The following is a 17,828-nucleotide window of genomic DNA, read 5'->3' as shown; positions in this document are numbered from 1 at the left end:
GGAGTACACTTGAAATTCAGAAAGTGTTCTCAGAAATAACATAGAGTGTTAACAACATGGATATCAGGAACATTTAGCATTTATTTTTAAAAGATGTTTCTGGAAAACCTTTTAAAGATAATATATGCCTGCCTAGTGTGCCAGGCATTCCGGTACTTGAACATCAGCTAATTTAGCATTGGATAACAAGTCATCTAGGTGAGTTACTTGATGGCAGGTTGGCTGTGTGCTGTACGCAGGTTTTAGCAGACAGTCTGTGTTACACAGAGCCTCTTAGCAGTCCTTTGTCCTCCCACCCTTGGAAGGTTGAGGCCTGACAGGAAGCAAAAATGTTAGTGAAACTTTCCATCCACTGTAATCTTAATAATGCTTTCATTTAAATTAATATTTATTCTGAAGGAAATTTCCATTTTTAAAAGTAACTAAGTTGATTTTATTTTCCCGTTATATTTTCACGTTATGGAATATAACATTTTCACGTTATGGAAAGTAGCTGAAAAGTAGTGGATCACAAAACCATTATCCAGAATCCAAAAAATCACTGTTAATATGTTGAAATATTTTTCTTTCATTTTTAAAATCTTCTGTCTTTTGACCATAGCTATATGATCCTAGGGAGCACACAATTTAGTGTCTCACCTTATCTTTCTGAACTTTCTGAATGTTTCATGTTTTATGTGATTTTTAGTTTCTAATTTTTTAATATCTATGTCTGTATCCACTGAATGTACCATGTCTAACTTAACTTGCATTAGTCAGTGTGAGGTCATAGAACAGTATTATTATTAATAACTTTTTAGTGTGATATTTATTTATGGGTCACTAACACATCAATAGTTGGAAAATGTTTGTAATTATTAGGATATAGAATAGAAAAGGGTAAATGTTTGTAAGATTTGGAGCATGTTGCCAAAGTGATTTCCAAACGTATTATTTTAATTTCACCAACTTTTAACTTTCGCTTATGAATGTGCTTTGGTTGAATATCCTCATTAAGGATTTTGTTGATAGGTTAAAAATTTGTATTTTATTATCTTAAATTGGATTTCTTTGAATACTACTTAAGCAGGGCAATTTTTCAAGGGTTTATAGTGCATTTGTGTTTCTTTTGTGTGAGTCTTGTTGTCTTAGTCTTTTATCCTATTGATTGACATTAGGCATTTACCTTTTAAATACATTTTCCACTTGGGTTTTTTATTTTTATATCTTGACATGTAAAAATGGTTTTTTATCCATTGGTTTATTATTTGATTTTATGATTTTTTTTCTCTGTTGTTTAAGTTTGGAAAGTCATCCTTTTGACAGTTTTGTATTCCACCTCAATTTTTCCAAGTTTCAGTTACTCATAATCCTGTCCTTTTCCATTTACTTGTAATTCTGCTTGTCATTCATATATTTGACATATAATTTTAATATACTAGGATCTGTTTCTGTTTTAATATTTAAGCATCAATTACAGCTCATAGTTGATTTATGTTATTTTTAGATAGGTAATTTTATGTTGAAGTTGTTAATTTAAAAAATTATTAAAATAAATTTGAATATATTTAACTTTTAAAATAAATTTAAGGAAAGTTTTCTATTACATCTTTTGTTAATCAGAGCTCATCTTATTTGTCCTATTGGATTATTTTATAAAATTTTTTCAATGATATTTCCTCTCAAACATCATCTGGAAATGATCATAGATGAGTCTCAAATAAATGTAGGCTCTTATGTGAAAGGAGTTCCCAAAACCTTTATATGGTGAGGTCATATGTTTCAAACATTTTGACATTTTCCAGGAAAGTGTTCTTCATAGGATAGTCTGGATAACATTGATATACAGAAATGATACTCAATACTTTAAAATAATCTATTAAAAAACACTATATACGCGTTCCCATTTTGGCACAGCTGAAACGAATCTGACTAGCATCCATGAGAATGCAGGTTTGATCCCTGGCCTCGCTCAGTGGGTTAAGGATCTGGCATTGCTCTGAGCTGTGGTATAGGTCACACACATGTCTCAGATCCTGCATTGCTGTAGCTGTGGTATAGGCCACCAGTTACAGTTCCAATTCGACTCCTAGCCTGGGAACCTCCATATGCCGCGGATGCAACCCTAAAATAAATAAATAATAAAAATAAAAAATACTATATATCATTAGTGACTGTTTTAATAGATTCAATCAAAGTCATTTGATAAGAGATGATATAACATTTGATGAAACAGAAAGCTATGATATAGTTCTTTTAAAAATATTTCAAAATTTTGCAAATCAACTTTGAATTTTGTTCCTGTAGATTATAGGATTTTAAAAAATCTAGGGCTACATCCCCAATTTCATTTACTTAATTTTTGCTTTTTTCATATTTAAAAATAGTACAAATATGAAGCCACCTTTTTCTTTCCATATTAGATGTAGAACATATTTTTTGTCAATAAAGACATTGTATTATGATGTAAAATTTAAGCGTAGTTTTCCGTTATTATTTTATTGGTATAGAAAAAAATTAATAGGCCACTTTTGTTTGTTTTATTCATCAACAGTTTTTTTTTTTTTTTCTATACGCTGGGATTGCAGTGATAAATAAGGATAGTGTTTCTGCTGTAGTGATTAATGCTGTAATGAAGTTTAAAATGAGTGAATCAGACAACTGCATATATATATATCTATATATATAGATACATATATAAGATGATTTCAGATTATAAAAAGTTACATGAGTAGTTCTCTGTATGACTTGGTGGAAACACACCCCACTAGGATCCATAAGGATGTGGGTTCAATGGGTTAAGGGTCTGATGTTGCCGTGAGCTGTGGTATAGGTTGAAAACATGGCTCAAATCCCCCATTGCTGTGGTGGTGGTCTAGGCCCGCAGCTGCAGCTCTAATTTGACCCCTAGCCTGGGAATTTCCATATGCCATGGGTATGGCCCTAAAAAATAAAATAAAATGTTATATGAAGTAAAATAAAAGAGGATAATGAGATGGAAATGGAGACTGGCTGGCTGTGGTGTGCTGGTGATGAAATTTGGTCCTCAGAACTGAGAATATTTATCTATACCAACCTTATTAATTTAAAATATTGGTTATAAAGCTCCTTAGAAACTGATAGGCTCATGTGTTTTTACTGTGCTATAGGTGCTATTGTAGTGAATTTTGTAAACATCTCATTGTGAGGATCAGCTAAAACGTGGTATTTTTCTTTCTGGGTGTTAGATTTTAGTACTGAATGTATTGCTCTAGTCTTTGTAGAAGTTGTCAGCCCAGCTTTCCTATTCTCAAAAAAATGTAGAAAGGCAAGTTGAATTTACAGTAGTGTTTTGTCACCTCTCTGGACCAAAAACTTTTTATCTTACTTTTTTATGTATGTAGAACACGAAACCCTGAATGATAGAGGAGAAAAATCTTCACATAGCCCTGCCATGAACCCACAGGGAGCTTCCTTCCATATATTTTCATGACTTTAGTGTTTTCAACATGCAAATAAGAACTGTGTTTTCTCACAGATATACAGATTCTTGTATCACCACCTGAGGTAGTAGAGTAAATTAAATCCCTGCTCTTTTTTAACCATCATAAATCATTACTTGCCCTCAGCAAGAGAGCAAGAAACTATTTTCAAATCTTCTATTTATTATCACTGTCATTTCATAATGCTATTTTTGTTAGTAGAATGAAAATAAACATGGAATAGTGGGCTAAGTTTCCCTCACAAGAAAAATTAAGCATTAGAAATCCTTCTGAGCAACAAAACTGAGAAGCACTGCATCTCATATTATCATGTAATGGTATTAAAAAGGTCATTTGTCTCATTTTTGTTTTCTTTAAAAGTGATGAGCCTGGAGGTTTTTTAAATATTCACAAATGCAGTTTTGGTTGTTTCTGTTGAGTGATTTGGTATTATATTAAACAAACAAGCAAATTAACTACATTTTCATGATGTCTTTGTTTAATTGGTGGGTAAATTTTGAATGTTTTCTGAGGTTAATGTTTAAATTTGAATTATTTTAATTTAGAAGATATTGAAAGTATTACATATCTGATGTAGAAATTACTACATGTACACACTGGTATTTGTTTAAAGTACATAGCTATCCTTATGTGTGATCATGTCTAGTAAGACAAATACTAATAGTGGTTTTATGCGATTATGTATAACTTGTTGAAAACTGGATTTTTGTTTTTTAATCATGGAAACGAATAGGGCGTTTGATAATAGAATTCAGATATTGTGCTCTAAGACTTCCTGAGTATGTAAGTTGATTCACTTAATTTTTAAATAGCACACCAGAATGGTCTTGAAATGGACCCAGTGTTGTATAATTACGTTTTGTGGGGGAAGTAAATAAGAGCTTATTTAATGGAGCAATAAAAACTATATGAGCAGCTTCTATATTTTAGTCTTTAGGTTACAATTTGTTTATTATTTATTAGACTTAAATGTCTCATTTGGTACAACTTCAGTCTATTAAATAAAGAGATAATTAGCTTTTAGAAATCTGCTGTTTACCCACATGGCCAAAATTGCTCCTTTGTTTTCCATTCTGCAATTTAGAATAACTAAGCAATTAGGCCTCCATTTTAGAGGAAATGCATATTACAGAAATACTACTTGGGAATGTCTCCGCCAGTCTCAACAGATATGCAATTAATGTGTGTACTTGCTTTCATAAAGGCTTGACAATTACCCTGCCCTCTACATATATCATAAAACTTAGATTATTTTCCATAATTGCATATATTCTAGTTTCATAGAGTAGTGCTTTCAGTTCTCTAGCATCTTTTGGCCATTGATGCATGTAGGCCAATAGTTTTAATTATTTCTCTACTTAGAATAATGTAATAAATTAGATTGCATTGGCACTGATATATTTCTCTTATCTCTATCTTTTGTGGAATAATAATAATGATAATAATAATAAAAGCAGCAACACCACCCACCACTACTACTACTTTTTCTACTGCCATTTTATTGATCACATATTATTTGCCCGGCTCTGTATGTGTTCATTATTGCATGTAATCCAATGATCTTAGGAGACTATTTTTAACGAAGAGTCAGTTAATTTCTTTTGTACATTCTCAGATTTATTTATTTAGCAGTGAAACTAGTACTCAAGTTTTCTGACCAGAGGTCATATTTTTAACTATGTCACTATTTTTCCTTTACTGCTGATTACTTAGTCATAGTGCAGGAAAAAGGAACTGAAGCAAATTTTATTAATTGGTAACTGGCTCTAGACTATGCCTTTGTATGGAGGTTGAGCATTGTCTTCCCTGAAAACCTTTGAGAGGAACAACTATCTCTTTGGTACCATTTCAGTGATTTTACTCTAGAGAGCCTCTTTCTTTGTGTTGGACATTTTGAGAAAATTGCCAAATTAGATCAACTTCCCCTCTGGTTCAGATTCTACTTTGGTTTTTCTGCTTATCCAAAGATTTGTAAAAGAATGGATATATGTATATATATAATTGAATCACTTTGCTGTACACCTGGAACTAACACAACATTATAAAGCAACCGTACTCCAATATAAAATAAAAATTATGTTCACAGAGAACTCTACCCAATATTCTGGGATAGTCTGTGTGGGAAAAGAATCTGACAGAGAATGGATGTGTGTACATGTGTAACTGAATCATCTTGTTGTAGAAGCAGAATTTTACCAAAGAAATCTTTTTTTTTTTTCTTTTTTTAGGACGACACCTGTGGCATATGGAAGTTCCCAGGCCAGGGGTTGGATTTGAGCTGCAACTGCCCACCTACGCCACAGCCACAGCAATGCCAGATCTGAGCCACATCTGCAACCTACACTGCAGCTCACAGCACCGCCAGATCCTTAACCCACTGACTCGAGCCAAGGATCGAACCCACATTCTCATGGATACTAGCGGGGTTCTTAACCTACTACGCCACAATGGGAACTCCTACCAAAGACATCTTTATATTAACATCACCTATTGTATTTTTGTATCGCTAAGCACAGATTCGATTTGTTCATATTGTAGGAGGAAATCATATCAATCAGTAATTTTGATCTTATTACAATATGGAGGCTGCTATAACTTTGAAAACATCAGCTGCATTTGTTGTATTATAATTGAGGACTCAATCACGGTGCCATCTTCTTTGTGTGTAACATTGAGTTCTCCTTAAACAACCATCTCCCTAATCAGTAGTTATTTACACAGTTGTACCCTTTGCAAACCAGTGGATTGTTGTCACAAGGAACCCTTCCATGTCAGATTGCCAATTCTGAATGGAATTATTATTTGTATTTGACGGGAAGTTATTCCCTTTAATTTTAAAGATAGACAATGAGTACTGTCTTATTTTCAGGCATAATCATAAATCTCTCCATCTTTTGAGAAACTTACTTCAGAGTTCTCATTGTGGCTAAGGGGGCTAGGAACCCAGTTAGTATCCATGAGGATGTGGGTTCGATCCCTGGCCTAGCTCAGTGGATTAAAGATCCAGCATTGCCACAAACTACAGCATAGGTAGCTTGGATCCTGCATTGGTGTGGCGGTGGTATAGGCTGGCAGCTGTAGCTCTGATTCTACCCCTAGCCTTGGAACGTCCATATACCATGAGTATGGCCCTAAAAGTAAATAAAAAATAAGAACATTTCATTTCTATAATCTGACACATTCTCTTTGAACCTCTTTTTTTCTCTCTTTATGTAAATCTCTGTTTTTAGCATTTACCCTGAGAAATAGAAGCCTTCCATAAACCTTCAATTGTTTTAGATCGATAGAGCATAGACTTTTGAGCCTGCTTCTTACTTTAATAGAATGTAGTCCAACATTTGCCCTATATTTATACATATCAGGCATGGTATAGATCTCACCTCTTTTTCAACTATAATATGTGTGTGTGTGCATGTGTGTGTATGTGTATATGTGTGTGTATATACACACACACACACACACACACACACGCATACATACATATATATATATACACACAATATAGGTACCAGTCAAAAAAACCATAGCAACCAATCAGACAGAATTATAACCAAAACAGAACTGCTTAGGGCCTTCAGGCAGTTAAATTCACTATATGTCTACAACGCCTTTCACGATTTAAAAATGCGGAATACTCTGAAAACCAAAAGTTTTGAAGTAACTTTGGTGTCCAAACTTTAGATGCCAAACCTGACCTGAATTGATAGGCGTTTACATCAAATGTGAATATTTGTGCTGCAGAAAGAAGACAATTTTTAATGAAAAGATGCCGTTCTAGGTTGCTCTGGGTGTGGTATGATTTATAGCTTTTTGACCTTTCTACTTTGATTCTGAAATATCTGACTGCAGAGGTTATAGATAAGTGACTGTGAACTTGAACTTCTCAGTGACTGTCCTTGGTTTCTGTTGAACTGGTTATCTACTTTACCTCTGGCACAGTCATTCTTCCCTCTCTGCATTTATTTCTGATGTTCTCTTTGCTCTTTTCTCTAATTCTTAACAGACCAAACCTAACAAGATGTGATTGAACAATCTTGCATTCTCCAGAGTCTTCTCTGAATGTTTGCCCTTAATAATAGTTTTTTTTTATATATATATACAAACCATTATAATGTTGCCATATACCTTAGGTATTGAATATTTGGTGATTCTCATTTTATTTGCTTTAGTCCTTTGCTTCTAATAGATTATACATTTTCCAAGCACATGGCCTTTTGTGCATTTTTTTATTCTTGTAGGACCTATCACACTGTGTGCACATAGTAAATACCACAGAAGACACTCAGATTTGTCGAAAAATTGATTTAAATTTAACTAGTCAAAAGATATCTTTTCCATTTTGTGTTTGGTTGAGCATATTATTATTTATGTGTAAAGTAAAAATGTAGCTCAAACTACAGCCCTTGAGATGAATCACCTGCATCTCTTTTGGTAAATGAAGTTTTATTGGAGAATAGCCACATTTATTTCTTTGCATATTGTCTGTGGCTGTCTTTGTGCTATAAGTGCAGAGTTGAGTCATTGAGACACAGACTATTTGCCCCATATTTGCTATCTGGCCCTTTGCAGAAAAAGTTTGCCAAATGATAGAGATTATTATTTGAGTTTTATGACACCGAGTTAAAAAAAAAAAAAATGTTAACTTTTTTCTTGTCTTCCTGTAGCCAAAGCATGCACTTGCAAAATAGCTGATCTATGTTACAAAATGAGGATCTAGTAATTAAATGAGTAAAAATATATTGATAAAAATCATGGTAACTGTTAAGGAAAACTTCATCTTCTGGCACATTTCCAGAAGCATAAAATTACCTGGCTTTTTAGATTGTGTTAATTTGAAATGGAAAGTTGTACAGTTGAACTTTTGAAAAGCTAGCAAGAGCCTGGGCTATCAATTTTTCCAGTAACCAACCTAGCACATCCATTGTGCTCTTATGCTTTTCATCCCAGCTTTTGTCCCCAGTATTTCTGCACTATTGTTTGTATATCTTTTGAGATGGAAAATATCAATGTGTCAAAAGGTCATGGGGGAGCCAGGTTTTTATTTCTTTATTAATAGGCTGTTTCTTTTCACTTCCTATTTTTGGTCATTTTGACATTAAATCCTTAAAGTTGAAGGAAATCCATTCAATGGTATTGAACCTGGTCATGAAAGTTGCTCAAAGTCTAAAGTGATTATTTTGCTGAGTAAAAAAGGAACTCAGTAGTATTTGACTTTCAATGATGAATAAGAACACCCTAGGGCAGACTAGAAAAATTAAGCAGAGAAATTGAATATTTATGTGTTACTTGAAAATGGTATAAATAGGCATTAGTGTTTAGATGAAATTAGACATTATTTTGTAATAGGATTTTAAAATATTGCTTCCTGAATAGCTTACTTTCTCAGATAGCCACTTTTCTTCAAGAAAATTAGAAGCAGCATAATATGACCGAAGTTAACATCAAGGGCAGCCTTCACATAGGCGAGGATGTCCCAAGGCAGGAAGAATTTGACAGACTCATGTAATATAGAAAATAGATGACTGTTTTTGGAACAAGCGATTCTTGGGAGACATTGCTGGCTAGAGTGAATTGTCACCATAGAACTTTCACCAATAATTATCATTAATGGGTAAAAGTGACAGTAATTTTAGTTTAATATAATTCTTTGAATGTTCGTTTTTAAGCTGTTAGTCATTCAAGCAAGAACTCTGTCAGAGTAGGAACACTTTTTGTCAAATTAGGGTTGAGTCAAAAGCTCCATCACTAACTTTCAAGAGGGTTGTATGAAAGATCACTGCATCAGGAGGCTGGGGAGTTTCCTTCCAAAGCCATCCCACTCTGACTCTTTGACTTGTCTTTAGTTATAAGCTGCTAAACGTGCAACAGTTCCTCTTTTTAACTTAACTGCAGAATAACCTTCAAATGTCATAAAGTCAAGAAGATTGGTGAATGAAAAGGACTGTCTTTATTCAAAAGCCAAGAATTAAGAAAAAGAGTTTTTCTGTTGCATTCAGGTGTATTTTATAAGTGCTGATACTGCTAATGCTGAATTGCAATTATGACATTTTGTTTCCAATGGATCTTCTTGATGCTAATTAGATTGTATTTTCTCTTGGCTTCACATATGAATGAAAGTACTTTCTTTTCTTTTTATTTGCCCTCCCTTATTTATTTTAATATGGACCATGTTGATCTCTCAAAAAAGCATACTCCCTTTTGATAGTAGGCACTCATTTATTTCTTGATTGCATGAAGTGTTTATTAAATAAACATTAAATCAGTAAATAAATCTATTAACTACTTTAACAACAAATAACAACACAATTGTTTTGTTGTCCTTATAGTATAAAGTATTAAATACTTTAATAGATTAGTCTACCATTTTGCTGGGCCTTTATCAATTATACTATGATTTCAGCTCTGGTTGATAAAAATATGTCTGATCTTTTTATGGCTAAGTAGTATTCCGTTGTATACATGATATCATCTTCTTAATCTGTTCATCTGGTTTTTTTTTTTTTGGAAGCACCTTTCATCCTTGCAAAAAGACCCTAATGTTGCTCATGTTCCTTATAGACTTCAGCCTTTGGAGAGCTTTTCCATGGGATGCTCAAGGAACTTGGTCCAAGGAAGCATGGGGTTTGGGTTATACTGACTTGAGTTTGGGTTCCAACTGATTCATCCGTTTCAGCACTTTATGGTGCTCAGTGTTGCATTCTGAGGAAGTAATGTTTCCTAAAACATGGTGTCTGCTGAGATTGAACATAAAAATGGGTTCATGTTAGGATCTGGAGGCATAGTGTGGAGCTTATAAACTATTTCTTCTGTGCCTGGAAAATTAGAAGAAGAGCTCAAGTGATATCAAGCTTTACTCAGAACTACTGTACTTGTATCTTGGGGAAAAGCTTGGGAAGTATTGTTTTTCCATCTTTTCTCTCGCCTAGGAGAAAATTCCCATTTTATGTTGAGCACTATGCTATTCCTAAAGTAGTGCACTTTGATGTAATAGAAATAAAATCCCAACTCAGCTGCTATCCATCTACTCTAAAAAGGGAAATGTAAGAAGAGAAGGGGAAAATATCTGCAACAGTGTTTATTTAGCATTATTAGAATCTGAAGAACTCTTCAAAGTCTAAAAATTTCCATTTCATTATTACAGCTTAGCTAAGGGAGGCTAGTGTGTGTGTGCATGCTTTTAGCCTGCCTCAATTTGAGATCAGTTAATTTTGAAAATAAAAATGAATAGTTTTGAGAATTTGGTATATTCCTCAAAAACTCATCAGAGGCCTCTGGAGTAAAAAGTTTATCTCATTTCATTAGTTCAATTAGATTTATCTTCTATAAAATATGAACAAAGAAGAATATGATGTGAAACATTTCAATTAATATTCTGATTTAGCTATTAAAAACCTGCTTCTTTGCACATGAAAATCAAGTATTCTATTATTTTGCAATAAATCTCATAAAAATAAAATTAGTCATGTTTTTAAAAGTAAACCTTTTAATTTCTTTTTTATTAAGGTAATGTTTATTTTTATTTTTTTAAATTATAGTTGATTTACAACATTTCTTCAATTTCTGTTGTAAAGTGACCCAATCACACACAGTTCTCTGTGCCGTGCAGTAGGGCCCCACTGCCCATCCATTCCATATGTAACAGTTTGCTTCCCCAAACCCCCAACTGCCCATCCATCCCTCCTCTCTCCCCCTGGAAACCACAAGTCTGCTCTCCTTGGCTGTGAGCTGTTTCTATTTTGCAGATAGGATCATCTGTGCTGTATTTTAGATTATACCAATAAATGATATCATATAATATTTGTCTTTTTCTTTCTGGTTTACTTCACTTAGTCTGAGAATCTCTAGTTCCATCCATGTTGCTGCAAATAGCATTAATTTATCTTTTTATGGCTGAGTAGTATTCCATTGTATATGTGTATCTCATCTTAATCCATTCATCTGTTGATGGACATTTAGGTAGTTGCCATGTCTTGGCTATAATCTGTTTCTAATACAGTGTCTTTCCGCAGCAGATATTCAATAAACACTTTTAAAGTATTTATGGAATTTGTGTCTGTGGAGCAAAAATTCCTCCAATTGTGTATATTCTATTTGAGTAGACTCACCTAAAGGTAAATTGACCCTATCCTAGGACAAATATGACATCTGTCAAATTTGTTTTGTTGTCCTTATAGTATTGGTAACAAATAGGTATTTCAGTCAAGAGAATAAATTCAAGTTTTCAAAGAAGTAATGATTTGTATAAATGCAGTTTAATTTCTGTCTGAACCACCTACCTTCCTAATGGTAAATGACTTAGACAATTCTCTGTCTCTGTGTTTTAGCTCGGTAATTCAAGTACAGAATTCAGTTTTTCATGTTTGAAATTACCTTCCAAGCTCTCTTCCTAAAGGAGATCCCAAGCCTGACAGTTGACCCAAAGGACACTTCTAAGAATGTGCATTCTTCTTGGTTCCGTTCTGTGTGGGCCCAGAACACTCTCCCTGCTTTGACAAAATTTCTCCTTCTGCTTTTGGTAAAGGTGATATCTGTTTTGCTCTTGAATTGACCCAGGATACAATAAAGGTGATATCTGTTTTGCTCTTGAATTGACCCAATCTATTGTATTGCTCCCAGATTTGTTGCTGATTCTCAGAAGTATCTCCACATTTTTTGGTTGAACTTGGACTTTCTAAGTTTTTTTTCTTCTCCAGCCAGTGACCACAGGGAGTTACTCTGCTCCCCCCCACAGCTCTCAAGGCTGGTGGACTTCTGCAGCCCTCTCGTGCCTAGACATGTTTCTTGGCCACCTCTCGGGAGCACATGATGCATCTGCGCGATGCTTCAGTGGATCTGTGCTCTCCAGATTCTCTTGTTGGACACAAGATGCTTCCACTCTTGAATTCCACTGTCTGTGACTCCATGGGAAATTCTGTCCTTTAAGTCCCATTTCCTTCTGGAATGGAGCAGTGTTCTGTAATCCTCTACTGCATTGAATCTCTTCCTTTCCTAGTCTCCCAGCAGGTGGGAGCATCTTTTTTATTTATAACCCAAGTACATGGTGTGCCTTCTCTCCTATGTGGATAGTTCCTATATTTGAATGGTCCTTCCACCTTCCACATTATGGTGGAAGAAGGGAGGGTGGGCTGGCATCTGAGCAGCAGTGCTTAGCCCTCTCTTCGTCCTTTGAAATGCAGAATCTTGAGTTAGATGGATACCAAATGAATGCAGTCTGAATCAAGCCAGGACTCCCAAGCCTGGGAATCCACTGGGATGAGTAAATTAAGACACAGAAGTATGAAATTCATATTTGGACATTAACAGAGAATGTAGCAGGCCTGGAATGATCTTTGGGTAGAGCTGTGGGAACAGAGAAACTAAAGTAGAAGACAGGAGAGTGGGCTGTGTTTTGGGTTTTTCCTTCATCCTGTAGACACTCCAAGGGCATTACACAGAGCAGTGACAGCGTCGTCTTTTAGAGATGGCTCTGATGGCCCTATGCTAGGACAAATATGACATCTGATTGGCAGATGGATTAGAGCATGTGGGGGAAGTAGAAAGACTGAGACCAGTTAGGAGACTGTTGCAGTTTTGTAGGAGTTAAATGCTAAAGACCCAAACTAGGAGGTATTAAAAAAGGGAAGTGAGGATGGATTGGAAAGGCATTTTAGAGGTAGTACAATAGGCCTGTGTAGCTGATTAGGTTGGGGGAGGCTGGAAAAAACTTTTATGACCAGAGTGGATGATGCCCACAGTGGCTTTTGAACATGTTGATTTTTCATATCCTATTTAAAGCCTTTTGATCTGGGGGGTAATTTTACCTGCCAGGACCTGGCATGGGGTATGAAATAAAACTACTAAATGTTAACTCCTTTCTTAGAGGAAACAAACTTTGTTACCAGAGACACTTTAGGCATTTTAATGATTGCACTAACCAAGAACATTTAAAAACAAATCATGCTAGTTCATGAAGATAAGCTGCAGGCAGTCCTCCCCTCCAGTCTGACTGAGGGTTGGGATGCAGGCAAAATAAGACAGAGAACATGTCCCATTATCCACTTAAAGGACAACGGCTCACACCTCCAGTTTCCACTTCAGCTGATATCAGCTCAGATGTGCATTCCAAGGCTCTGGGATTCTCAGCATGGAAATTTGTTTTCATGTTTGTTTATCTGGTATATGTGATGTCTTAGTGTTTTGTAACTGTTTTAAAAGCATTAATCACATATTATCTAGCATAACAAAGACAGTCCCAAAGTTCCTGTATGACTTGCTCTTGTGGTTTTAAATTTCTGACAACAGAAAAGGTATAAAAATTGGCATTGGAGTGCCTGCCTTCATTATTACTGTAATGTTTAAAAATTATCCTTCCTATCAAAATGTCACCTTCATTTAAAAAATATTTGTTGAACACATATTATGTTGAGACACTATCTTAAGCCCTGGGGATACAGCAGAAAACAAAACAAGCAAACATCCCTGCCATTGAGGGCTTGTCTCCTGGGGGAGAGGACTGACAGCATTTAATATAAACTGTAGTGTTAGACATCAGTAGCTTCCAAGGAGAATGAGGGGAAGCAGGGGCAGGAGATAGGAAGTGTGGGAAGGAGTGACTTTTGGGGGTGGGGGGCAGCACCCACGGCATATGGAAGTTCCCAGACTAGGAGTCTAATCATGGCTGCAGCTTGCCAGCCTACACCACAGCCTCAGCATCGCAGGATCTGAGCCACATCTGTGACCTATACCAACAGCTTTCAGCAATACTGGATCCTTAACCCACTGAGCAGGGCCAGGGATGGATCCCGAATCCTCACGGATACTAATTGGGTTCATTACCCCTGAGCCACAATGGGAACTGCAGAAGTGACATTTCAGATAGGACAGTTTTTGGTTTTGGTTTTGTTTTTTTTTCATCTGCCCCAATTCTCAGTGACATGGACAGTGTTCTCCCCTTGAAGTACAATCAGCGTCATATGGGTACTGAATGACCCAGCTTAGGGGTCAGTGTGACCAGGATACCAGCCCTGGCTCTACCGGAAGCTAAGGGACAGTGAGCAGACCAGTTAACTTCCCAGACCATATGTCTTCTCATCCATAAAACAAGGTTCCTGTTGACTCTGCGATCTCGTTTATATTCTGCCAATTAATTTTTAAGGAAAAAAACACACTGTGCTAGAGTCCAAGCCATCAAAATGTGTTTAGTTCTCCACTCACTCATTCTATAACACTGTCTATTAAAATACAAGCTCTATTATTATAAGACTCTTTTCATTTGCCAGTATGTAGAAATCCCTCTCCATAGGCAGGATGTTTTTGTTTTGCTTTCCATTTGTTTGTAGGACAAATGTATGTGAAGGTTAACCTGTTTAGAATATTTCCCCACAGTTTTTGATACATAAAAGAGAGACATGGGTTTTTAAAAAGTTGCTGATATGAGGAATTTGGAGAGATATGTATGTATGCAGATATGTATGTATGTATATGGATAGACCTTTTTAGTAAGGAATTGTCTCCTGTCAATTACCAGTTTACTTCTATACCATCTTAATTTTCTGAATGGAACATGTTTAGTATACATGTAGAACAGAAATGAAAATGTCATTTATTGTGGAATCAGTTAACCTTTTTACAGATTGACAACTTCTCATTTTTCCTGACAAATACTCCATCAGCACTTCAGTCCATTAAGAGCAGAGCTCATTAACATGCATAAACTAGCAGCCTGATCTAGTTATAATGCATCTTTAATGCATGACTTATACTGCACAGTGTAGTTCCTCAGTTTTATAATAAAAGGTAGAATGGCCTCCAGTGATCAACAAGGTTCCGATAGATTTAACCTGGATAAAACCTTTATCCACAACAACTGTCATTAGGAATGACTAACATTTCACTAATTAGCCCACCATTTACAACCCATAAGCTTCACACAGATGGTAAATGTTTATAAACACCCACAGATGTGTGCACAGCTGACTCCCAGTTATCCGCAGGAGGAGGGGACATAGATAATTTAGAGACGCTTACAATACAAACCCCTCATTTTAGCTAGTTTCAATCTCCTTTCTCTTTGGACTTTTTACCACAGCTGTTAATGAAGTAGCAAATTAACTAATCTAATTTCAACTTCTCCTCCTATTGATGCATATACCCCCTGGTGAAAGCACTAATATGTACAAATGTGGTCATGAGATGGCTGGCAAGAAGGTGAAAATGGGAAGTTCAGGCTTAGATAAATCTATGGAACAATGGAGGATTATTCATGTAAGTTTGTAGCTTTGTGTCTAGTGAGATGTTTCAAGTTGTGAAACCACAGCAAGCCTCCCATTTTGACAATGTTACATCTAAACTCCCAGGAACAGAAGAGAGTATCTTCAGTTTGAGAGAAAGAACAGGCCACCATTTCCCTTGGCAGTCTGGTCCTGTGTAATCATTTATTTTCTGATAACTCATTCTATAATTTGGTGTCAAGCTTTCATTGTAATGTCAGCCTAGTTACTGTCCGGTCCTGGATGAAGATGAAGAGATGTAAATGTGATAATCTTTGCATACCAGGTTATACATTTCCCTTCTTCAGCCTGAGTTTTAGATCTTGCTCTTCTCTTGCAGCTTCTTAATCTGAAACTCCCACTCATTCTCCTTTGTGCACTGGGCTGCATTTCACTTGTCCAGGCAAGTTTAAAGGCATTGCTTGATTGGGGACACCCAGAGCCAGGAGCCGTGTGGAGATAACTGAGGTCCAAGACCATTTATAGAATGAGATGTGAAGGACAACCATTGTGCTTGGCAGTGACCTGCAGAATGTGCACCGTGGCTTCAGGCTGAGGCATTCACAAGTGTGAATACAAGTTGTTTCCCAGAGTTTCCTTACTCGAGAAACATTGCTTTATTTTAGCTTATTGAAGAGGAAAATTGATCATTCCAGAACAGCATGTTAGAAATATCCAGAAGTCTTTAAAGAAGAAATTTTATAGTGAATTAGATTGTGGTCAAAATTAGTGTCAAGAACTTGAATGGTAGAAGAATGTGACACTGAGGAAAGAAATATTGTACCATTGGAGCTGTCCAGTAGATCTGTAACTTTTCAGATAAATGATACATTAGTTTTCATTGTTCTCTTCATTGAGAACTTCTAAGTACTCGCAGGTTATATAACAATCCTATTGGATATTTCCCCAGTAAGAAAAGTGACTGAGAACTCAGTGCTTTGTGTTAGAGGGATCCTTTTATATGTACTTGCTATCAGACTTTAACAGGGGGTGCCATTCACTGAGATAAAGAACACCAGGAGGAGATGAAGGTTGAGGGAAATGATGATGAATTCACTTTTGTAGACCTTAAGTTTGAACCATCTGTACAACATCTGAGTTACCATGTCTTGTGAATTAGTGGGTGCAACCCAACTCATCCGGGTTTGCCTGAGTCTTTCCCAGTTTTATCATTGAAAGTCCAATATGCCAGGAAACTCCTTAGCATTTAGCAAATAGGGGTTGTTGGTGACTAAAGTCAGGGCTCAGGAGTAGAGCTTATGCCCACGATAGGAATTTGGAAGTCTCCATATTCAAAGCTGTGGGAGTTAAGTCCCCACTGTACAGAATGTGAGGAATGTTGGAAGAGGAAGAGGAGCCAGAAAGAGAGCTTGAAAAAGAGTCACCATGGATGTGGGAAGGGAACTAGGAGATGCTGATATCGTGAAGCCCAGGGAAGAGACCATTTCAAAGGAGAAGGGGTAGTCAGTATTGTCAAATGCTGCCAAGAGATCATAGAATGAACTGACTGACAATTGTCCCGTTGGCGTCAGCTCAAAGGAGAGAGTCGAAGGTTGATAAATGGATAGAGGAAATGAGACTGAAATGTAATAGGGGCTTGGGGGTCAAGAGAGGGCAAAACAAATGTTTGAATTTGTTTAAATGTGTATTGGAAATGAGAAAGGAAAGGGGGTTTGGAAGAAATAATACTCAATAGAGCAAGATCCTGAGGGTGGCAGGACTGAGTGCAGAGGATAAGATGTCAGCACAGGTGGAGGAAATTGTACTGGAGAGCAACATGCTCTGCTAATGTGATGAATGAGGAGGAGGAAAACCTGGGCCCAGGTGCAGATACATTTGTAGATTTGATGGTAAGAAGTTAAGGGTTTTTTCATCAAGTAGTTTCTGTTTTATATCTGAACTAGAGCAAGTCCTCTGCTGAGGAAGGGCAGTTGGTCGAAAGGCCTGAAAAAAGTGGGAAAGTATTGGAACAGCCCCTGTCAGGGGAGTAGGAATGAAAACCTCCAAATAAAACATAGGTGGAGTGTTGGATAGTATGAAGAATCCAGCTGAGGTTGGCAACTGCGACTATGTACCAGCCATGATCTTGCAGTATTATTTTTCATTGGAGTTACTCAGC

The 17,828-nt window shown here is 36.2% G+C and overlaps 1 protein-coding gene across 2 annotated transcripts in view; it reads left to right on the top strand.

Annotated features, from left to right (window-relative positions):
* DIAPH3 (diaphanous related formin 3) overlaps positions 1-17,828 on the top strand; it is a 502,120-nt gene that overhangs the window by 356,060 nt on the left and 128,232 nt on the right. The window lies entirely within an intron of this gene.

Source organism: Sus scrofa, chromosome 11 (assembly GCF_000003025.6).
Source record: "Sus scrofa isolate TJ Tabasco breed Duroc chromosome 11, Sscrofa11.1, whole genome shotgun sequence".
Lineage (NCBI taxonomy): Eukaryota > Metazoa > Chordata > Mammalia > Artiodactyla > Suidae > Sus > Sus scrofa.
The sequence above is the reverse complement of the archived record's forward strand: the minus strand, read 5'-3'. Positions and strand labels throughout refer to the sequence as shown.